Below are 26,186 nucleotides of genomic sequence, written 5' to 3'. Positions count from 1 at the left end.
TATTATAATAAGCTTTTTGCCCACATCCCCAATAATAAGGTGATCAAATTATTGTCTACTAACTGAACAGGACATGTACCAGAAGTGACAGTCAGTAAGATATTAATTAAATTCAAACTTTATATCCATATGAGGGGTAAACAACATACTAGAAATACGACAGGCAAGTGTTTTTCACCTCCATTTTTAGCAGAACTATTACTATAACTTTAGCACTTAATTAATGAACAAACCAAACATTATCTGCTTGTGTTTTTAAGAATAATATAGTAATACAATAGATTATTGTAATACCATTATTATAAATTACAACTGTTTTATTTAGTTAACAAGATGGACACATTGCTTCTAAGTGCTTCCCTTTTAGAGTTGTATTATGTGGACCAACTATTATTAGTGGGTTAGTTAGGGTTATTTTCATACACAGCATTTGATTAGCACTGAAGGGCAAGTCGGTGCTACAGTGAAAGCTGTTTAAATTAGTATTTGCATTAATTTGATTCCCTTTTTTATTTTACTTCTAGGTCACTTTAAGACTTTCTGCTAACAATGGTCTTCATGTGACGACGTTTAGCTGAAACCAGTTGATCTATTCTATTCAATGCCAGACAATCAGTTTCCATTAGCACCTTTGATCACTGCATTGTTGAATGTGTTGTCTAACCAGTCGTCAGCCATCATCATGTGACCTATTTGCATTTTAGCCACAACATGTTTCTCTTCTCCAATTGGCTCCTTGAGAGAGAGGGGGGGCTATAAGTATAGACCACCAATCTGCAAAGCATCACAACACCTGAAGACAGAGCACCCAGAGGACATCTTACAGATTGTTACCATGAACAGCAGCAGACCTACAACCAGAGCATCATCAAGGCTAAAGCGTTTAGCTGCATCAGCCTCTGAAGAGCAACCTCCAGCTAAGCGTTTGGTGAGTTTAATTGCATTGATTCAGTCTTCTTTATTTTTTTGATACACTATTAGTCTATGCACACTACTCCACTATTCTGTTCAATCAACGGGTTGATTCAACTGGGAGCTAGTGTACAAATGGAACCAAATACACCATGTGGTAGCCTACCATTTGGACATAGGCCTACTCCATACATACTTCATGGAGACAAGACACATGTTGACAATCACACAAATGACATCTAAATTACATTACATTGCAATGCAATGTCAAATGACATGACCTAACCATTTCTATTCATAATGCAGGCTGCTGAGGAAATGTCTGCAATGATTTTGGAAATGAGCTGGAGCAGGCAAACAGCGACACCGTCATCACTGTGGCAAGAGAGAAAAGTGGTAAGTTTAATTAGATTAGATACAATTATGCATGTTTAATATCATAGTATTCACTTTTAACATATTTTAATCCACCTGGGAGATTACACCCCTTTTTACCCTACTAATGTTCAACCTGTTTTCACCTTGAACTTTTCTTTTTTTACAGGCTAAGTTGACAGAACAGAAAAAAAGGAAGGTAAAGCGGGATAGCCTGAGAGCCTTCAAGAAGCCCCTGGTGACACCACTCATCCAGGATGCTGCTGTCCTGCCAGAATGCTGCCTCGGCCCCCAGATCGCTTCCCCCGAACTGGACACACCTTTAACTGTCCCAGAACGAGCAGACGATCCAGGTCTGCTGATCAGACTGAACGGATCACCAACCAAGCATGTAGAGAAGGAAAGTCTGGGTGACTCCAATTTTGAGCCTCTGGAGACACCTCTCACCCAGAATGATGCTGTCCTGCCAGAATGCTGGCTTGGCCCCCACATCTCTTCCCCTGGACCAGATACACTTGTAATTGTTGACCCAGATTCTGCAGATGATCCCATGCTGAACGGATCACCAGCTAAACATGCAGAGAAGCAGAGTCTGGGTGACTCCAATGAGCCTCTGGAGACACGATTCACAGAGAACGCTGCTATCCTGCCTGAATGCTGCCTCGGCCCCCGGATCTCTTCCCCTGGACGAGATGTTTCCCCAGATGTTGCAGAGAAGCAAAGTCTGGGTGACTCCAATGAGCCTCTGGAGACACGATTCACAGAGAACGCTGCTATCCTGCCTGAATGCTGCCTCGGCCCCCGGATCTCTTCCCCTGGACCAGAGACACTCATAAGTGTTGCCTCAGATGATCCAGGCCTGCTGATCCACGGCCGCAGCGTGGCAGAGTACCAGCAGCTGTACCATTCAGTGGTGGATGTCCTGGTGAGGCGCACAGAGAACATCAACAGGAGTAAGAAGATCAAGAGGCGACTGTGGTTTCAGCTCTTCCGTTCCACTGCACTGCCGGACACACAACGGCAGCTCACTGAGTCCTGCACGGCTTCAGTCCGCACTGTGCACAAGGAGTTTAATTCCTTAAAGTTTTATAGTGAATAATAATGCATGTTAACTTCTCAGAGAAGGAGTATATTATGGTAACCTAGAAGCGGAGATGTAGATTTTAATATTATCTAGATGTGTAATCAAAGCACAGTGACCACACACAGTGTAGTTTGCACACCACGGACACACCCAGAGACATGCACCTAGTGCTTCCAACACACACGAGAAGGCAGTGTCAGCTGGACAGATGTGCCGTCACCAAAACCACAGAGGCCTGTGCATGTCACATATGTCACCGTGGGGTGTGGAACATGCTGCAGTGCTGCCATGACATAGATAAAAATGAACAGATACCTGAAAATGTTTTGTTTATTAAAAAGGTGCAGACAGGGGATACATTTAATATAGTTCATACAAGGGGACAATAATGTTGTTGCCCATAAGTTAAACCCATCGGGACCATTAATGTAACAAGCTAAACAAAAGAAACATGTTATTTAGCTGCACAATCATCCTTTATTTTTTGTGTGTATAGGACTGTAACAGGAAGAGCAACATTTTCTGATATGCTATGTATATATTTTTCTTCCTTACATTTTCCCTGATGCAGCTGTACAACACATTGTTATTTATTTTGATGTAACTGTTTTTTTTATTTTACACTTGCGTTAGCAGTGTAAACATACTAGTTTACTTTGGTGTAACGGGAATGCTTCAATTGTTTAATAAACACATGTTGGCCATCTTAATACGTTTTTTGCATCGTGACTACGAGCTGTGCGACCTCTCATTTTTCAGGTTTCTCTCCCACACCTCCCCACTATTGGTGTGCACTTTAGTGCTTTGGTTTCGGTCTCTGGTTTCCGATGTGGTGGCTATCAGTTAATGTCAAGTTTGAATTATTTGCACTCACAACAAACTTACTAACTGAGGGAGGACAATTAGGTGAGAGATCATAGGCCTTCTACAAAGTAGCATGTTTTAATGTAAAATTTGAGAAAAAAATAAAGGGAATCTCCGCACACTCAGATCTGCGCAAATCAATGTATTTATTTAGCAAGCTTCTTCAGGCATGCCTTCTTCAGGCATGTATCAGTAGACCTGCAGATAGTCATTGTCATAAAAGCCATCTGAAGATTCACACAATGATTCATACTAGTGAAAGGCCCTTTACTTGTGCAGTTTGTGGCAAAGGCTGTGCTTCTGCAAGCAATCTTAAAGGGCCACTTCACCCCTGACACAACCTGATCTTATTTTAATGATGTTTAGGGCACTAGAAACACTTTTTCTGGGTTTTTCTGTGCGCAATCTCTGTTTTCAGATATCCTGGTAAATTCTGCATGTTATGTACGTCACAAACACGGTGGCCCCTCCCCTCCGGACTACAACAGTCTAACCTCGCGTCACCGTAGAGTATGCGCGTCACCTACACACGGCTACACCTACACTTGAAGACAGCCCCGAGGGGTGTCCCTAGTCTCTGAGTCTACTCCGTTCCACCTACAACCCCAGGCCACCCCCACCGCTGCATTCCTCAGATTGTTTGTGTACTAATATCATGGCGTTTGCAGTGCAGAGAGTGTGATAATCATACTAATCCACGGACAATATTTATTTGAACCGGAATACACAGAAGAGCAACCCTGGCGCAGATGAAACGAGCATGCACGGCAGCCTGGCCCTGGATATTTTTTACTTCAAGTAAGTATTTCTGTAGCCCTGAAACATGACTGTCATACGAGTGAGCGTCATCATGTGAACCATAGTATTTCTGCAAAGTGTAAACATTATGTAAACTTGCATAATCTAGCAATCGATTGCTTTAATGTGAGAGATGTATAAAGTTAGGGTAGTAGCTAGGCTATGTGTGTATTTCAGAGTGTCAGTCATGTACTATTTGTTTCATATCAAGATTCCAGTTCATAGACGCAGCCATGTTATATCATATCGTTTACGTCGGGTCCCGAAAATAGAAGTTCTACAAGCTCACAGCGCATCGCGGATTCGACACTTTGTGAGCTTGTAGGTCTGTTATTTTCGGTGCATCAACGACATGCATGCAACAAAGTATAAAGCAGGCTTCACGTCGGATAGATGATGGCCATATATTGTTCTCATTTGATTTACAGGAGTCAAGGACAGACAATCAAACACTGGACAGACAATACGGATGTCGTTTTCAGCGTTCAAAACGTGAGAGGAACTGCTGCATCGAGGGAAGAGTTGTGTTCACCTTATAAAGAAGAAATATTCCATTTTCCAAGCCTTCATGTCATTTATGTCAGCTATAATGAAGTTATCTAATAAAACGTTTACATGATGTACACCTGCTTGCTGCATATTCTTATATGTAAACAATGAAAAGGAGGTTGCACCCCAAATTCCATCAAGTGTTCATTTGAACGATTTCATTTGGCAGACATGGCATATTGCATAACATTCTCTCCATGTAATCATTTTGCTGGGGATTGCAATACCATACAGTTGAACTACAGTGAAACATACACTAATTAAAATGATGATGACACGTGGTTACAAGGTTACAGTGTTCTCTGCAATTATTGGGAGTCGCACGAATATGAAACGTACGTTTTGTTTTATTATAAAATGCATCTCCCTTCAATGTCAATCACAGACTTTCTTCATTGTGTGGGAATGACGAAACATTTTTTTTAGTTTTAGTGATAGGCTACTATGATAATTTAGCCTATATATATTTAGTTTGCTTTGCTATAAAAAGCTACACGACAAATAACGGAGACAGCATGCAGCGGCTCTGTCTAATTTCTGAAGAGTGAATACTTTCTTCCAAAACAAAATCTGATGTCCAACCGTTTACTGGTTCAAGGAAAAGCAGACTTCACGTTGTACAAGAAAGAACACATGGCTTCATGTGTTATTTAGTCATCCACTTCAAAAAGGCTAGCAAAATTGCAAAAAGTGGACGTATGACTGAGTCAACGTGAGGTTTGTTATTCTTGCAATGAACTAAGCCGTGAAGGTTGCCAGTTATTTGACTTTGTGAGAAATAAGCAACCATGTCCATGCAAAGTGCAAACGAGCCCAAAAACAATATGCACATGGAGGTATGTTTGGTTATTTATATTATGTGCATATTAGGCACATAAGCCGGCTATTTAAAAATAAATCTTGAGTGGATAAAGTGCAAATGTGGAATATCTTTGAAACATTTTAACAACACATATCTAATAGAGGGCTCCATGGCACAAATGGAGAAATACAAATTAATTTGGGGGTCCTTGGCAATTTGGCATGTTCATGAAGAACCACTGGTGTAAAAAAAAAATGGAAGAAAGCCCAAATATCAACTACATTTTAGAAACGAGCCAAAAAAAAATAAACATCAACCAGTGAACCACCAATATTTAAAAGCAACAAAAATAATCCCAAAGTTGCTTATAATAAGCAGACATGGCAATACTGGGTCACTTCCATGTGCATTTGTTGTTTGTAGAAAATGGGAGGATAAAGTCACACCTACACGCAGCCTCCCCCTGAGGAACAGCGCAGCAAAGCATTATGGGCATTGTAGGAATTCAGCAATCCAGTCAACCCCTAGTCAAATACACAGACTTCATTATTTTTCTGGTCAAAGGGTGCAAATTTCAAATTGTGCTACTTTAATCTATTACAAATACCATTAACATTAAAATAAGATCAGGTTGTGTCAGGGGTGAAGTGGCCCTTTAAAAGACACATGATGACTCATATACAGTAGGGGGAAATCAATTTACTTGTGCAGTTTGTGGCAAAGGCTGTGCTTCTGCAAGCAATCTTAAAAGACACATGATGACTCATATACAGTAGGGGGAAATCAATTTACTTGTACAGTTTGAGGCAAGGGCTGTAGTCAAAGTAATAGTCTAAAAAGACACATGATGACTCATACCGGTGAAATGCTGTTTACTTGTACAGTCTGTGGCAAAGGCTGTGTTTCTGCAGGTCATCTAAAAATACACATGGTGACTCATACACTTGTATAGTTTGTGGCAAGGGCTGTAGTCAAAGTAGTAGTCTAAACAGACACATGATGACTCACACCGGTGAAAAAACGTTTACTTGTACAGTCTGTGGCAAGGGCTGTAGTAGGTAGAAGATGTCATCTAAAAAGACACAAGACAAATGACACATACAGGGGACAATCCATAACCTTGTATAGTTTGTGGTCATGGTTAGTGTAAAACATACATGAGGACCCATACAGTGGAATGTATTTGACCAGGTTGGACTATCACTATAAAGTCATTGGTTTCCCTTTTTTTATTGACTTCAATTCTACTATTACCTGCAGGTTATTGGTCAAACTGAAACAATATGCAGCAGCATATGTTCAAATCTGCCACTTTAAAATATGACGTTAATTGCTGTAACCATTAATATGTATGCAATGATGGTGAAATAAAGTTTGTCACATGATTGTGGTGTGTGTGTGTGACTCCGTATCTTGTAGTAAAGACTTGTTTTCATAATTTCTGGACATTTTAGTTAACTGCAGTGTATTCACTGTGCCCATACCAAACCAGAGAATGCTTGGTCAAGGTTAATATAGTTGGAACATAATGCACCTCCTTGTGAATGGGAAAATAATCAAATTGCATTTCAGTGCATGTGTACAGTATAATTGTGTACATTTGTGTGAGTAGTATAAAGATTGGTGAACTTGAGGTCTAACATGTGTTTTGAAGACTAAAGGTCATGGTAATTTTCCTCTGAATGAATGGAGTTCATTGGAGAGCTTTTATTATTATAATGACACAAATCTCATGGTCAAGGTTAAAGGGTATTATTGTGTAAACATACCATTAAAGTGTATTGAACACATTGACATTTTAAACATATAGTAAATTATAGTATAATTGTATACATTTGTCTCCTCACATAGTGTAGCAAGCTGTTGTTCCTCCATAGAACAACAGCTTCTATTGTTCTGAAGGAATGAGCAGCACTCAGGGATGAATTACAAATAGGTTGAATAATGATAATGGCTGATGATTGAAATTGACAAAACAAAACATTGAACATGCAGTGATCAACGTGTGAATGGCCAGTGGTTGTGTGTGTGGCATTCAATAGATCTTAATGATCACATTATGGATGGATAATAACAGCCCTATTGAAACTACAGCAACTATGAATATCTATAATGCTCTACAAACATACTAATCTACCTGTACTTTTTGCACGGTTGCAGCCACTATAAAGGACTGTACATTGCCAGACATGACCGTCTGGTGGACCTGGTCTCAGACAAGATCAGAGGAGTACAGGACAGGACAACAAGAATGTATAAACACAGCACTGTAAAATAGACTGGTTTGATCATAATGACACGCATGTCAATTCACTACAAAATATTCCAAATACCCCAGATATTGTGTTCATCAATGAAATTAGAAAATCTGTCACTATATTTGAAATAGGCTGCCCATTTGATTTGTATATGGACACTTGTTTTACATCCAAACTTATGAAATATCAGCTTCTGGTGGAACGTATTATGGCCTTGGGATATAACTGTCAACTTATTGTCCTTGTATTTGGAAGTCTGGGCCATGTCCATAAACTTGTGCTCAGGGGTTTGCAATTGGGTGGATTGCTAAAAACAAATGCAAAAAAGCTGGTTAAATACTGTTCTGTCTCAGCTACTATGGGCAGTCTGTCTGTCTGGAGAAGGCGTTGTTCCATGTATCCCTAGGTGGCTTAAAAAAACCCAAAAAACATCCTGTCTAGTAGTATCAAGTAATAGTATAGTATGTCAACAATGTGCTATTTATATATATATTATTTTTTCTCTTCTTTCTCTCTTTTCTTCTTCTTTCTCTTTGTCTCTTCTTTTCCCTCTGTGTGTTAAGCATGTGCAGCAGCTTGGTTGAACCATATAATGTATAACCTAATTCTGATCAGTGTTTGGGTCTATTGTATTACGCCTCTTGTGCAGATCCAAATAAAATAATTCAAATGTGTGTGTGTGTGTGTGTGTGTGTGTGTGTGTGTGTGTGTGTGTGTGTGTGTGTGTGTGTGTGTTTAAAGAAGCAACACAAAAGCATGGTAAACTAGGATGCTATCTGACCATAAACAGAGAATAAACTCTGGCAGAATACCTGAACATTGTGACCGACCCTAAACAAGGACAAATCTTAACTAGGTGCAGACTCAGTGAGCATAACCTTGCGATCGAGAAAGGCTGAACTGTCTTCCGAGAGAAGACATACTAAGTATGCACTGCACAAAGGAAGTGGAAACTGAGCTACACTTCCTATTTCCTAACCATCTGCACGTTGTACCAAGACATCAGAGACACAACTTTGACTTTCAAATGTACATGAATGTTGTTTTGATTGTACTGTATTGTTCCACTTTTTGCTTTGGCAATGCAAACGTGTGTGTGGGGTGGGGGGGGGGGGTAAATAAAAAACAACAAAGAATGTGTCTTAATTGAACGTTTATTAAAACAAAAAATCAGTTACATGGGACAGTTACATTGCAATTGGAGCATGAAAAACTATGCAAACCAATAAAAAAGGAATATGTGTAAACAGCTGCCACACATTCAATAAAAAACAAGCTAAACGGATTGAATTGTATATCCAATGTTCCTATGTATTCAATGAGATGTTTAGCTGTAAGATACACATACGATATTTACATCGGTCAAACACACCTATAACACGTGACAACACGCATGTTCCACACACCATACAGTGACATTTGTCACATGACGTTGTGGTTTTGTTTCCACCGCATCTGTCCATCTGACACTGCCTTCTCTCTGTGCAGGGTGTAGTTTACACGCCTTATTATTCACTATAAAACTTTGAGGAATTAAACTCCTCTGTCCACATGGTGAGCAATTAATGACACTATAGTGCAGCCCCTTGTGCGTCTTTAGTGAAGCGCACAACAAGATTTGCTTTGTTTACACATCTAGATAATACATCTCACCTTCTAGGTTACAAATATACTCCTTCTCTGAGAAGTTGACATGCATTATTATCCACTATAAAACTTTAAGGAATTAAACTCCTTGTGCACAGTGCGGACTGAAGCCGTGCAGGACTCAGTGAGCTGCCGCTGTGTGTCCGGCAGTGCAGTGGAACGGAAGAGCTGAAACCACAGTCGCCTCTTGATCTTCTTACTCCTGTTGATGTTCTCGTTGCGCCTCACCAGGACATCCACCACTGAATGGTACAGCTGCTGGTACTCTGCCACGCTGCAGCCGTGGATCAGCAGGTCTGGATCATCTGAGGCAACACTTATGAGTGTCTCCCGTCCAGGGGAAGAGATCCGGGGGCCGAGGCAGCATTCAGGCAGGATAGCAGCGTTCTCTGTGAATCGTGTCTCCAGAGGCTCATTGGAGTCACCCAGACTCTGCTTCTCTGCATGTTTAGCTGGTGATCCGTTCAGCATGGGATCATCTGCAGAATCTGGGGCAACAATTACAAGTGTCTCTCGTCCAGGGGAAGAGATCCGGGGGCCGAGGCAGCATTCTGGCAGGACAGCAGCGTTCTCTGTGAACCGTGTCTCCAGAGGCTCATTGGAGTCACCCAGACTCTCCTCCTCTACATGCTTGGTTGGTGATCCGTTCAGTCTGATCAGCAGACCTGGATCGTCTGCTCGTTCTGGGACAGTTAAATGTGTCTCCGGTTCGGGGGAAGAGATCTGGCCGAGGCAGCATTCTGGCAGGACAGCAGCATCCTGGATGAGTGGTGTCACCAGGGGCTTCTTGAAGGCTCTCAGACTATCCTGCTCTGCCTTCCTTTTTTTCTGTTCTGTCAACTTTACCTCTACCTTCCTTTTTTTCTGTCCTGTCAACTTTGCCTGTAAAAAAAGAAAAGTTCATGGTGAAAAAAGGTTGAACACTAGTAGGGTAAAAAGGGGTGTAATCTCTCATGTGGATTAAAATATGCTAAAAATAAAAACGTATACATATCGTATGATCTAATTCAACTCACCAGTTCTCTCTCTTGCCACAGTGATGACGGTGTCGTTGTTTGCCTGATCCAGCTCATTTCCTCTATCTCATCTAGCAAAATCATTGCAGACATTTCCTCAGCAGCCTGCATTGTGAATAGAAATAGAATAGAATAGAAATTTGACATCGCATTTAATGTAATGTAATTTAGATGTCATTTGTGTGATTGTCAACATGCGTCTTTAAATGGACTATGTAGTATGTCCAAATGGTAGGCTACCACATGGTGTATTTGTACACAAGCTCTCAGAGTTGAATCAACACGTTGATTGAACAGAATAGTGTAGAGTATAAAATCAATGCAATTAAACTCACCAAACGCTTAGCTGGAGGTTGCTCTTCAGAGGCTGATGCAGCTAAACGCTTTAGCCTTGATGATGCTCTGGTTGTAGGTCTGCTGCTGTTCATGGTAGCAATCTGTAAGATGACCTCTGGGTGCTCTGTCTTCAGGTGTTGTGATGCTTTGCAGATTGGTGGTCTATACTTATAGCCCCCTCTCTCTCTCAAGGAGCCAATTGGAGAAGAGAAACATGTTGTGGCTAAAATGCAAATAGGTCACATGATGATGGCTGACGACTGGTTAGACAACACATTCAACAATGCAGTGATCAAAGGTGCTAATGGAAACTGGTTGTCTGGCACTGAATAGAATAGTTCATCTGGTTTCAGCTGAACTTCATCACATGAAGACCATTGTTAGCAGAAAGTCTTAAATTGACCTGGAAGTGAAATAAAAAAGGGAATCAAATGAATGCAAATACTAATTTAAACAGCTTTCACTGTAGCACCGACTTGCCCTTCAGTGCTACTTGTTGGGCAACTCAATCTTGATGGAAACTAACCCACATATCTTAAATTCAGTTAAAAGGAAAGCTGACTAATCAAATGCTGTGCATGAGAACGACCATAACTAACCCACTAATACTAGTTGGTCCACATAATACAACTCTAAAAGGGAAGCACTTAGAAGCAATGTGTCCATCTTGTTGTATATCATGTATTTTTAACTAAATAAAACAGTTGTAATTTATAATAATGGTATTACAATAATCTAAATAAAGACTGTCACTTCTGGTGCATGTTCTGTTCAGTTAGTGGGCAAAAAGCTTATTATAATATATAAAATGTTGTCAGGGGCAGGATCTGAAATACAATACTGAAAACATTTCAAACCATATGAAATAAATGGTCAAATAAAACTAATATGTATTGACTTTTGATAGTATTGTGAATATTTGTAGTGAATTTTGGCAATACATTTTCAGTTAGTTTGTATCTTGTAGTAAAGATCCAAGTTTGATATCATAGCATTGCCTATAAGAAATAAACCTCCAAATGCCACTCTTAACATCAACGCAAATCTCATGCGAGTGCACACCGTATATTGGTCTTAACAAACCCAGTACAAGCAGGGTTTGTGCAATAACAGCTGCAGTTAAGGGTGTACTGTGCAGTCATGTGCAAATAGGGATTTGTGCAATAACATGAAGTATGTTTATGTGTGTGTTTTGTTGTATTAGCTTTTATAGTTTATGATGCACTGTTCGGTTGTTGTAGGCCTACTTGTTCATCTATCTAACATCTTTGAACCTTGAACACCCAACCAGAGAATGCTTGGTCAAGGTTAATCTAGTTGGAATATGGAAGTCCATTTTGTCTGACCAGGCAAATGTTAACAATTAAGGCACCTCATATTGTTCATGGGTGAATATAATTGCATTTTAAATAGTATAACTGTGTACATTTGTGTGAGAATAAAGGTATTGTTTTCCTCTGAACATGTTTTGAAAGAATGAGTTAAACTCATTGGAGTCTCCTCAGTCCTCATACAGTGTAGCAAGCTTTTTAATTTGAATAGCCTACAGGATATGTGCCATGGCTCAGGTTAAAAGGTATAATTGTGTAAACCATACCATTACAATAGTGTATAAAACACATTGACAAAGAGTAAGGACTTTTTAAACATACAGTATAATTGTATACATTTGTGTAGCACATAGTGTAGTGTGCTGTTGTTCCTCCATAGAACAGCAGCTTCTATTGTTGTGAAGGAATGAGCAGCACTCAGGGATGAATTACAAATAGGTTGAATAATGATGATGGCTGATGATTGAAACTGACAAAACAAAACATTGAACATGCAGTGATCAACGTGTGAATGGCCAGTGGTTGTGTGTGTGGCATTCAATAGATCTCATGTTAATGATCACATTATGGATGGACAATAACAGCCCTATTGAAACTACAGCAAATGTCTATAATGCTCTACAAACATACTAATCTACCTGTAACAGTATGACCTATGGTTAAAACGTGTAGATCATTATTTTGTTGGAGACTCCTAACTGATAGTTAACATACTATCAGTAATAACCTTGCAATCGAGAAAGGCTGAACTGTCTTCTGAGAGAAGACATACTAAGTATGCACTGCACAGATGAAGTGGAAACTGAGCTACACTTCCTATTTCCTAAACATCTGCCCGTTGTACCAAGACATCAGAGACACAACTTTGACTTTCAAATGTACATAAATGTTGTTTTGATTGTACTGTATTGTTCCACTTTTTGCTTGGGCAATGTAAACGTGTGTGTGTGGGGGTACATAAATAACAACAAAGAATGTGTCTTAATTGAACGTTTATTAAAACAAAAAATCAGTTACATGGGACAGTTACATAGCAATTGGAGCATGAAAAACTATGCAAACCAATGAAAAGGAATATGTGTAAACAGCTGGCACACATTCATAAAAAACGAGCTAAATGGATTGAATTGTATATTCAATGTTCCTATGTATTCAATGTATTCAACATACGATATTTACATCGGTCAAAAACACTTAGAACACGTGATACTGCGAGCGCCAACGCATGTTCCACACACCATACGGTGACATTTGTGACATGACGTTGTGGTTTTGTTTCCGCATCTGTCCAGCTGACACTGCCTTCTCTTCTTTGACGGTGGCTCTGTGCAGGGTGTGTGGGCAGCGCCATGTTTCTCTGTGAGGGGTGTGTGGGCAGCGCCAGGTGACTGTGCTCTCTTTGCTGCCCGTGGGGCAGTGTGTGTCTGGCGTGGGAGGGCGCAGGGTGCCCCTTCCATATGCTCCTCGCGCAGCTGACATGCCAGGAGCTGTATGAACTCTCGCCTGGTGGTCTGGTTGCCGGTGCACTGTTTGTACAACACTTGGGCGTTGATGGCAGCCAGGTGCAGCATGTAGTGAAAGACTGCAAAGGGCCAGCGGAAGGGCCAGACTTTCTCTCTGGAGTAATACTTGCGTACTATCCGATCCAAATTGTCCACTCCACACTTGGTCTTGTTGTAATCTGTCACAGACTGTGGCCGTGACTTTGCGTCTGTGCCAATGGAGACAGTGGAGTGCATGGTGCTCAAGATGCAAACATTTTCATCGTGTCTGCTTTGGTAGATGGTAAGAGTAGAGTTATTGCTCGTCATCACCGTATTGCTGCCTCGCTTTGCCTCTTGGTTGCGTGCGCTTGGAGGCAACTCGCGTCTCTGTCTGTTCATGGTCCCGACTATAGTCGTTCCCTTCGCTAGAAGATCTTCTGCGACCTTCGTCGAGGTGAAAGAGTTGCCCATCTTGACGTTCCTCCCTTTGTAATTGAATGGCTTGACCAGTTCCATAACGGTGTGTTCAGACACTCTCGCGTCAAAGCTGCACATGGAGAGAGAGAGAGAAATGTGTTATTAGATTATATTATTACATTAGATTAGATGATATTAAAACATAAGAAACAATTAATAATTAAATTACCTGCTGTTCGGGCTGTTCCCACGGTCAGGAAATCCACTCAATAGGTAATTGGTGTCCACGTCAGCAGCCATGAAGAACTTGATGCCAAACTTGTCGGTTTCACTGGCCATGTACTGTGTAACACCACATTGTGTCTGCGTGGGTAACAGTTGTTCTCCCACGCTGATGTTGGCTCCAGGTATGAAGCACTTTTGACAGTTCTCTGTGAAACTGTTCCACACATCGGCCATTGCTGCAAATTTGTCTTCGCTTTTGCGGACAGCCCTCGTTTCCTTGTCGTCGAAACGCAGGCAGCGCACGATCGACCTAAAGCGATCCCACGACATAGTTCCGCTCGCGAAGCCTGAGTCGTGGAACTTTGACCAAAGGTCAGCATATTGAAGGTCAGGGTTTACAACGGAACGATAGAATAAAATAGCAATGAATGCCTTCAGCTCGCTCACAGACAAATCCCAGTCCTCGTGCTCCTCACTGCAGGCCATCTTGACCGTACAGTCTCTGATACGCTGCAACATGTCCATGTCCAACAGACACAGAAAACTGCTCTGGTGATCACGAACCCTCGCCTTAGCGTGATGTGTAGGACCTGGCTTGGCCGTGAAGAGATGATGCTGGCCCGGTGGCCTGTCGACAGGGGTGCTTCCTGGAGTAACGTGTGACCACACGGTCCCGTCCTTAGCGATCTCTCGTGTCCCGGTGGTCATCGTCTGGCTGGCCGGCTGTGGGAGCTCAGGCGCTTTGCGGTCAGACGGGTCGTCAGTGTCGGATTCTGAATCGGAGGACTGTTCGGGATAGTACTCTGGTTCTTCTCGCGTCTCCTCGTCTCCGTCGTCGCTGTCCACGTCACCCCGGCGTCTGTCTTGGAGCATGAACAGCACCTCCTTTCGGGAGAACTTCTTGGCTCGTAGTCGTGGTGTCATGATGCCCGGAGAAGATCACTTCATGTGTTCTGACCACGTTTCAAACTGCATGGAGCCTTTATACTGCACTCTAGCTGCCTTGTGGTGATGTCACTCACCGGCCATCATGCATATTCATCTGAGCCATCAGGAAGCAATCGAGACTCACATTCCTTAGATTCCTTAAGTTATTCATCAGATGAATGAATGGTCCACAACATGTAAATGACCCTCTGCTGTAGGCAGTGGTGTAAAGTAACTTACTGTAAGTACTTAAGTACAGTTTTGAGGTATTTGTACCTTACTTTAGTATTACCAACTTCCAGTTTCCACTACAACTCGGATGAAACACATATTGTACTTTTACTCAACTACAATGATTTGAATTTGTTTGTTACTTTATAGATTTTGATTATTATTAGAAATAATCAATCATTTCAAGCCCTATACATTACAAGATCACAATGAATTGTGAGCTTGTAGATCTGCTATTTTCCATATAGGAAATCAGGTTAGCTATTATTTATAAGTAGATTAAATACATCCATCCAGGTTAGCTATTTATAAGTAGATTAAATACAACCATACAATATAACATAAATCTACATACCGGTATTTACAATGGAATATTGAGAAACCATTATTCTTCAGTCTTCTTGACTTGAGTATAGCCACTCTGCCCTAATACTTTCTTATTTTTTATTGGGAACTGTAACTTGTTATTATTTATTGTTTTTACAAAATAATAATAACCTGACATGTGTTGCTATTATACGCTATATTATATATATTGCCGTGCAACAAAATACACGTACTGCTGAACACATCATGCAATATCATGCAGGTTGAAGCTATTGTCAGATAAGGCTATTTTAGCACATCTCACCAATATACGGAGATCTATTATTTTAAAATTGGGCAATGCAAACAGTAGCTTTAATCCAAAGGTATTGATGGACAGTGTAGCCTACAGCTATAGCTGAAGTTTATAGATGAGCATTACATTATCCCTACACTAACTTGATTAGTACTGAGGCTGTATACTGTACAGTGTACAGGCTAGAGATTCATGAAACATGTAACCCTGTAAAGTAAACAATATTTAGTCTATATCTAACTGTGACACAAGCTTATGTGGATATATCATATATTAACAGTCCCCCCCAAATGCAAATAACAATGCTCATGGTTGAGTTTAAACGTTAAAGCAATCAAATGTCAAGTCAAAATGCGTATTTTGTAGGCTACTTGTATGGGGGGGGGGGGTAATTTTGTTCAGATTAGATTAGATTAGAAGAAATGGGAGGATGCAGGGAGGGAGGCAGGGTTGGGGGTGTTGACAGAGAGGGAGCGAGGGGCATACATCACATTACAATGGTCATTGTAAAAGCTTGGCTGTGTGGTGATTTAATCTGTAAGGGAAGCCGTTTTTTGTGCCAGGATTTGTCTGATTTGCCCCACCCCCCTTCTCAGATTGGGCCATCATACTCTCTCGTGAGTATTTAGCAGGGCTCTGTTTCTGTTTGGCAACACTTTACTCCCTGCAAGTTGTTGAGGGCTTCTCTTGGTTGGTGAATTTGTCACAGAAATTCTGAGAGCTGGATTTGGGAAATGGCTTTATTACAAACACTGAGGTCCTTGGTCAATGAGCGACTATCTGCAGCTGCTGAAGAGATATTTGGGACTGTTGGACAACTTGTAGCAGCGTATGATGACGAATTTTGCAATTTGAAGCAAGAAAATGCCCGCCAAAGCAAACTGCTGGATATGGTTTTAAAACCGTACGTCAAATTATACAGAGCAGGTTGGTAAAAATTACTTTAAAACACACATCATTCATATTGTGAAACATTAGTTTCAGAGTAAAACATAGATGTGGTTTAAGTGTATTCAATAGTAAGATTCCATTGTGGTTTTAATATTCATGTTGTAATCCTTTATTTGGATTACTTCTAGTTACCGGTAAATGGCGATCCACGTTAGTTCATCCTTTGTGTTCTGGGCTCAACAACCCACAATAGTTTTCTTTGTTTTTTCACCAGGCAAACAGTCTTTTAAAGTAGCCTCTCAGAATGTAATACTATGTTGTGTATGCCATTTGAAAGCATTTCAGACTAGTTGGTCTGGGAACAAGATAGATCATAACAATATATTGGCTGTGCTTGGTACACTGTGAGGTTAACACATCTGTACCAATTATGGTTTTGCTAGATTTAGGTGGGACAATGTACAGTTATTATACTTGTTCTGTGTTCAAATTCAATATGCAATAGCATTGCAATGTGAGCTCAGACTAGAAGTCTTAAGCTTTTCAAAACAAACATAGATGTGGATGTGGACATTGCATGGACAAATGTTTATTTCAAGCATGTATCTCATTTTGTCTTTTATCTAGACACCATGCACCTCCCTTTGTGTAAAGAGGTCTACCCTGAACTGGCTGTGGTCCAGGAGGAACCACAGCATCCACAGATTAATGAGGAACAAGATGAGCTACTTCCTAGACATGACCAGCATATGAACTCCAGTCTGGACCAGGAGGAACCACAGCCTACACAGATTAAAGAGGAACAAGAGGATCGACTTCTAAGACCAGAGGAGGGGTTGCCATTACTAGCAGTGAAACATGAATGTGATGGTGAAAGCAGAGAGACAGAGGTAGCCATCACCTCAGCTGAACATTCGAAAACACCGGCTGATGTAGAGGACTGTGGAACACCACAACCAACTAGTGATGACCAGCATCTCTCTTCACACTGTTCTGAATCTGACACTGAAGACAGGGGTGCACAACATATGGAAGGGCAAAGATTGTATTTGAGCAAGAACCTGACCGAGGACCTGACACCAAAAAAAATAATTAAGTGTCAAACAGAGAATAAATACTTTAGCTGTAAATACTGTGGCAAAATGTTTAATCGTAAGCAATGTCTGATCGTGTTTAATCGTAAGCAATGTCTAGCTGCCTTGTGGTGATGTCACTCACCGGCCATCATGCATATTCATCTGAGCCATCAGGAAGCAATCGAGACTCACATTCCTTAGATTCCTTAAGTTATTCATCAGATGAATGAATGGTCCACAACATGTAAATGACCCTCTGCTGTAGGCAGTGGTGTAAAGTAACTTACTGTAAGTACTTAAGTACAGTTTTGAGGTTTTAAAACCGTACGTCAAATTATACAGAGCAGGTTGGTAAAAATTACTTTAAAACACACATCATTCATATTGTGAAACATTAGTTTCAGAGTAAAACATAGATGTGGTTTAAGTGTATTCAATAGTAAGATTCCATTGTGGTTTTAATATTCATGTTGTAATCCTTTATTTGGATTACTTCTAGTTACCGGTAAATGGCGATCCACGTTAGTTCATCCTTTGTGTTCTGGGCTCAACAACCCACAATAGTTTTCTTTGTTTTTTCACCAGGCAAACAGTCTTTTAAAGTAGCCTCTCAGAATGTAATACTATGTTGTGTATGCCATTTGAAAGCATTTCAGACTAGTTGGTCTGGGAACAAGATAGATCATAACAATATATTGGCTGTGCTTGGTACACTGTGAGGTTAACACATCTGTACCAATTATGGTTTTGCTAGATTTAGGTGGGACAATGTACAGTTATTATACTTGTTCTGTGTTCAAATTCAATATGCAATAGCATTGCAATGTGAGCTCAGACTAGAAGTCTTAAGCTTTTCAAAACAAACATAGATGTGGATGTGGACATTGCATGGACAAATGTTTATTTCAAGCATGTATCTCATTTTGTCTTTTATCTAGACACCATGCACCTCCCTTTGTGTAAAGAGGTCTACCCTGAACTGGCTGTGGTCCAGGAGGAACCACAGCATCCACAGATTAATGAGGAACAAGATGAGCTACTTCCTAGACATGACCAGCATATGAACTCCAGTCTGGACCAGGAGGAACCACAGCCTACACAGATTAAAGAGGAACAAGAGGATCGACTTCTAAGACCAGAGGAGGGGTTGCCATTACTAGCAGTGAAACATGAATGTGATGGTGAAAGCAGAGAGACAGAGGTAGCCATCACCTCAGCTGAACATTCGAAAACACCGGCTGATGTAGAGGACTGTGGAACACCACAACCAACTAGTGATGACCAGCATCTCTCTTCACACTGTTCTGAATCTGACACTGAAGACAGGGGTGCACAACATATGGAAGGGCAAAGATTGTATTTGAGCAAGAACCTGACCGAGGACCTGACACCAAAAAAAATAATTAAGTGTCAAACAGAGAATAAATACTTTAGCTGTAAATACTGTGGCAAAATGTTTAATCGTAAGCAATGTCTGATCGTGTTTAATCGTAAGCAATGTCTAGCTGCCTTGTGGTGATGTCACTCACCGGCCATCATGCATATTCATCTGAGCCATCAGGAAGCAATCGAGACTCACATTCCTTAGATTCCTTAAGTTATTCATCAGATGAATGAATGGTCCACAACATGTAAATGACCCTCTGCTGTAGGCAGTGGTGTAAAGTAACTTACTGTAAGTACTTAAGTACAGTTTTGAGGTATTTGTACCTTACTTTAGTATTACCAACTTCCAGTTTCCACTACAACTCGGATGAAACACATATTGTACTTTTACTCAACTACAATGATTTGAATTTGTTTGTTACTTTATAGATTTTGATTATTATTAGAAATAATTAATCATTTCAAGCCCTATACATTACAAGATCACAATGAATTGTGAGCTTGTAGATCTGCTATTTTCCATATAGGAAATCAGGTTAGCTATTATTTATAAGTAGATTAAATACATCCATCCAGGTTAGCTATTTATAAGTAGATTAAATACAACCATACAATATAACATAAATCTACATACCGGTATTTACAATGGAATATTGAGAAACCATTATTCTTCAGTCTTCTTGACTTGAGTATAGCCACTCTGCCCTAATACTTTCTTATTTTTTATTGGGAACTGTAACTTGTTATTATTTATTGTTTTTACAAAATAATAATAACCTGACATGTGCTATTATACGCTATATTATATATATTGCCGTGCAACAAAATACACGTACTGCTGAACACATCATGCAATATCATGCAGGTTGAAGCTATTGTCAGATAAGGCTATTTTAGCACATCTCACCAATATACGGAGATCTATTATTTTAAAATTGGGCAATGCAAACAGTAGCTTTAATCCAAAGGTATTGATGGACAGTGTAGCCTACAGCTATAGCTGAAGTTTATAGATGAGCATTACATTATCCCTACACTAACTTGATTAGTACTGAGGCTGTATACTGTACAGTGTACAGGCTAGAGATTCATGAAACATGTAACCCTGTAAAGTAAACAATATTTAGTCTATATCTAACTGTGACACAAGCTTATGTGGATATATCATATATTAACAGTCCCCCCCAAATGCAAATAACAATGCTCATGGTTGAGTTTAAACGTTAAAGCAATCAAATGTCAAGTCAAAATGCGTATTTTGTAGGCTACTTGTATGGGGGGGGGGGGTAATTTTGTTCAGATTAGATTAGATTAGAAGAAATGGGAGGATGCGCAGGGAGGGAGGCAGGGTTGGGGGTGTTGACAGAGAGGGAGCGAGGGGCATACATCACATTACAATGGTCATTGTAAAAGCTTGGCTGTGTGGTGATTTAATCTGTAAGGGAAGCCGTTTTTTGTGCCAGGATTTGTCTGATTTGCCCCACCCCCCTTCTCAGATTGGGCCATCATACTCTCTTGTGCGTATTTAGCAGGGCTCTGTTTCTGTTTGGCAACACTTTACTCCCTGCAAGTTGTTGAGGGCTTCTCTTGGTTGGTGAATTTGTCACAGAAATTCTGAGAGCTGGATTTGGGAAATGGCTTTATTACAAACACTGAGGTCCTTGGTCAATGAGCGACTATCTGCAGCTGCTGAAGAGATATTTGGGACTGTTGGACAACTTGTAGCAGCGTATGATGACGAATTTTGCAATTTGAAGCAAGAAAATGCCCGCCAAAGCAAACTGCTGGATATGGTTTTAAAACCGTACGTCAAATTATACAGAGCAGGTTGGTAAAAATTACTTTAAAACACACATCATTCATATTGTGAAACATTAGTTTCAGAGTAAAACATAGATGTGGTTTAAGTGTATTCAATAGTAAGATTCCATTGTGGTTTTAATATTCATGTTGTAATCCTTTATTTGGATTACTTCTAGTTACCGGTAAATGGCGATCCACGTTAGTTCATCCTTTGTGTTCTGGGCTCAACAACCCACAATAGTTTTCTTTGTTTTTTCACCAGGCAAACAGTCTTTTAAAGTAGCCTCTCAGAATGTAATACTATGTTGTGTATGCCATTTGAAAGCATTTCAGACTAGTTGGTCTGGGAACAAGATAGATCATAACAATATATTGGCTGTGCTTGGTACACTGTGAGGTTAACACATCTGTACCAATTATGGTTTTGCTAGATTTAGGTGGGACAATGTACAGTTATTATACTTGTTCTGTGTTCAAATTCAATATGCAATAGCATTGCAATGTGAGCTCAGACTAGAAGTCTTAAGCTTTTCAAAACAAACATAGATGTGGATGTGGACATTGCATGGACAAATGTTTATTTCAAGCATGTATCTCATTTTGTCTTTTATCTAGACACCATGCACCTCCCTTTGTGTAAAGAGGTCTACCCTGAACTGGCTGTGGTCCAGGAGGAACCACAGCATCCACAGATTAATGAGGAACAAGATGAGCTACTTCCTAGACATGACCAGCATATGAACTCCAGTCTGGACCAGGAGGAACCACAGCCTACACAGATTAAAGAGGAACAAGAGGATCGACTTCTAAGACCAGAGGAGGGGTTGCCATTACTAGCAGTGAAACATGAATGTGATGGTGAAAGCAGAGAGACAGAGGTAGCCATCACCTCAGCTGAACATTCGAAAACACCGGCTGATGTAGAGGACTGTGGAACACCACAACCAACTAGTGATGACCAGCATCTCTCTTCACACTGTTCTGAATCTGACACTGAAGACAGGGGTGCACAACATATGGAAGGGCAAAGATTGTATTTGAGCAAGAACCTGACCGAGGACCTGACACCAAAAAAAATAATTAAGTGTCAAACAGAGAATAAATACTTTAGCTGTAAATACTGTGGCAAAATGTTTAATCGTAAGCAATGTCTGAAGCTTCACACAATGATTCATACCGGTGAAAGGCCCTTTACGTGTGCAGTTTGTGGCAAAGGCTGTATTCAAAAGTGTGACCTAAAAAGACACATGATGACTCATACAGGTGAAATGCCCTTTATTTGTGCAGTTTGTGGCAAAGGCTGTAGTCAAAAGGGTGACCTAAAAACACACATGCTGACTCACACAGGTGAAAGGCCATTTGCTTGTATAGTTTGTGGCATGGGCTGTAGTCAAAAGAGTAATCTAAAAAGACACATGATGACTCATACAGGTGAAATGCCCTTTACGTGTGCAGTTTGTGGCAAAGGCTGTGTTAATGCAAGTGTTTTAAAAATACACATGCTGACTCACACAGGTGAAAGGCCCTTTATTTGTGCAGTTTGTGGCAAAGGCTGTAGTCAAAAGGGTGACCTAAAAACACACATGCTGACTCACACAGGTGAAAGGCCATTTGCTTGTATAGTTTGTGGCATGGGCTGTATTCAAAAGAGTAATCTAAAAAGACACATGATGACTCATACAGGGGAAAAGCCATTTACTTGTACAGTTTGCGGCAAAGGATATATCCAAGCAAGTGATCTGAGAAAACACATGATGACTCATACAGGTTAAATGCCATTTACTTGTACCGTTTGTGACAAAGGCTGTAGGCAACAGTGTGATCTAAAATCACACATGATGACTCATACAGGTGAAATATATTTACAACACAAGTAAGTCAAAATCACACATGATGAATCACCACTAACCTTTTACAGTTAGTGGTGATAGCCAGCCAACAGATTGGTGTAAAATCACACAGGAGTCAAATGTTTATTTGTACAGATTGAAATTAAGTATAGACCATTATTTCCTGTCCAGGATTGGAATGGAAAGTGTGCTGTTGGTACAGTTTGCACTGTTATTATGCATTAACCTTACTGTAATTAAATGTGTTCAGTGCTCAATTATGCAAAATCCTTTACTTACTATCTAATACAATTTAAACTTAACTTTATTGCATTTTTTTTTAAAACATTACAATCATGTACATACATTGCTTGTTTTTTTTATATTGGTCTTAACATCACGTCCCATAATTATGATATTATTTTATGATAGTTAACTGTGGCCACACACCCAAGCAGAAAATACTTGGTCAAGGTTAATATAGTTGGAATATGGAAGTCCATTTTGTCTGACCAGGCAAAAGTTAACAAACATTGTTCATTGCATTTCATTTAATAGTATAACTGTGTACATTTGTGTGAGAATAAAGGTATTGTTTTCCTCTGAACATGTTTTGAAATAATGAGTGAAACTCATTGGAGTATCGCCTCACATAGTGTAGCAAGCTTTTTGTATTATAATAGCCTATACAGGATATGTGTCATGGATCGGGTTAAAGGGTATAATTGTGTAAACATGATACCATTAAAAAAGTGTATACAACACATTGACAAAGACAATTGTATACATTTGTGTGAGGAAACCCTAACCCTTCTATTGTTCTGAAGGAATGAGCAGCACTCAGGGATGAATTACAAATAGTTGAATAATGATAATGGCTGATGATTGAAATTGACAAAACAAAACATTGACCATGCAGTGATCAACGTGTGAATGGCCAGTGGTTGTGTGTGTGTGGCATTCAATAGATCTCATGTTAATGAGATGATTATGGATGGTCAATAATACTGAGTGGAGCCGTTATACTGCCCTCTAGCTGCCTTGTGGTGATGTCCCTTTACCGGCCATCTTGCATAATTATTCATCTGAGACATCAGGAAGCAATCGATACTCACATTCCTTAGATTCCTTATTCATCAGATGAATGAATGGTCCACATGTAAATGACCCTCTGCTGTATGCAGTTGATGTGTCTTTCTTACAGGGCTCTGTGGATTAATTTACCTAATTCCTTTGTTGCAGTTGCTGTCGAATTGAATAGGAGGTCCAAGCGGGCATATTTCCTTCTTTCCATTTATTGATCAGCAATCAGTTACAAGTTACAAGCATTCGTTCCATGGTTACAGCATATTGAGGCCTTCGTCCCAGGCAGAGCCCCTAGGTTCCCCTTGTCTCTCTCTGCTGTCCCTCACTCACAGTTCTAACTGATTTTCTATCCCATCTTATACATTTCTAATCTGTGGGTGTCACCTTGTTCCTGTGTGTGTGTGTGTGTGTGTGTGTGTGTGTGTGTGTGTCAGTTGACCCTTAAGACTCGGTCAACAAGTTACCACATGTGATCTTATTTTCAGAGCATTCTTTAGTGATAAAACCTCATCCTGTCCACTATATGCTAATATGACAGGATGTACTCACAGCTGTTGCCAGCTTTATCTTAAAGTGCAACTAGGCTATCTTAGTGACTATCCTAAATGACCTCTTCACTCAGGCTTCCCTGCGTGTGACCTATAGGCCGAAGTGTTAGGCTATGTGAACAATTATGACATATGTAGAGAGGCATAAGCTATCAAAATATACATCACAGTGATGTAAAGTAATTTACTTGAGTACTGTACTTAAGTACAGTGTTTAGGTATTTGTACCTTTCTTTAGTATCACCAATGCATTTTACTTCTGCTCCAATATAACTCAGATGAAACAGTGCTATTAATTGGCATGACTAAAAATTTGGAGCGCTGAGGGTACGTTTTAAAAGACACAATACAGAAAATCAATGCTCTTTGGCCACTCAGAATAGTCAAATGGCATTGAGTTTACTCAAGTTAGGTAATAAGACCTGGTACTTAAGACACGCAAAAAAACAGCCCCATGTATCGTAAAAGTACGGAATTTTCCATATTAGTATTGACAGGCGTGTCCTTTTTTCCCCCCGCAAATTATCTAAAAAGACACACAATGACTCATACAGGGGAATACCGTTTTACTTGCACAGTTTGTGGGAAAGTAACACGAGCAACTTGAAAATACACATGACGACTCATACAGGGGAAAGACCCTTTACTTGTACAGTTTGTGAAAAAACTAGGCCTACATCATTCTAAAAACACACATGAGGACTCATGCAGGGGGAAAGCCTTTACTTGTACATTTTGAGGTAAGGGCTGTAGTCAAAGTAATAATCTAAAAAGACACATGACTCATACAGGGAACAAATCCTAAACTAAACTAGATATCTAATAATAATGGTGGGCTTTTGTTTGAAAATAAAAGTTCTGCCTATAGGCAAAGACCCACCCATGGTAACACCCCGTCTGCCTCTGGTCTTCAGAGACCTGATACATTTTGCACAAAGTTCTTAATTGGTTCTTAACTGCTGTTTGATCTGCATCAGGGATTAATGTAATTTATTTGTACGTGTAAACTTGAAAGACCTTTTCCCAGTATCGTACCTTTTTGGCCATGCACCCCCTGTTACCTCCTGACCTAGCTGATGGAAATATAAATTGCATAAGCTATATAAAGACATACATTTCATATTTAACCTGCACATATATGAACCTGAATATGGCATTTATATACAGCATAGGCTATTTTTCATGTTGCGCACTCCCTAGAACACAAGGGGTGCACGCACCACAGTTTGGGAACCATTGCATTTATTACTTGCGCAAGCAGAGCGCGCAAGTAATACTTTCGCTTGGTCTCTTCAGAGTGACAGCCAGTAATTTAAAGTTACAAGGCTGCATTCTGAAGCGTCATCTGTCGTGCATGCCAAGCTGTCATTCTCAGACAGCAGACGGCTGGGCGAGTGATGGAGCTTTGGCATGGAGGGGGTCAGATCAACATTGGGAATGAATTCTGTACTGGCCATATATGGAGCGTGTCTTGAGTGTACAGGGTTTGATGTGGTCAGATCAACATATGGAATGTCAGAACAGGTCAGCTCCATATATGGAGATCTAAGGGTAGGTCGCGTGCACGCATAGGTGACAGTAGACGGCTGGGCGAGTGCTGGCACTTTGGCATGGGGGGGTCAGATCAACATATTGAATTAATTCTGTACTGGCCATATATGGAGTGTATATTGAGTGTACAGGGTTTGA

The sequence above is a fragment of the Protomyctophum bolini genome (assembly GCF_963924005.1).
Source record: "Protomyctophum bolini genome assembly, chromosome: 7".
Classification (NCBI taxonomy): Eukaryota; Metazoa; Chordata; class Actinopteri; order Myctophiformes; family Myctophidae; genus Protomyctophum; species Protomyctophum bolini.
This window is presented reverse-complemented; position numbering follows the sequence as displayed.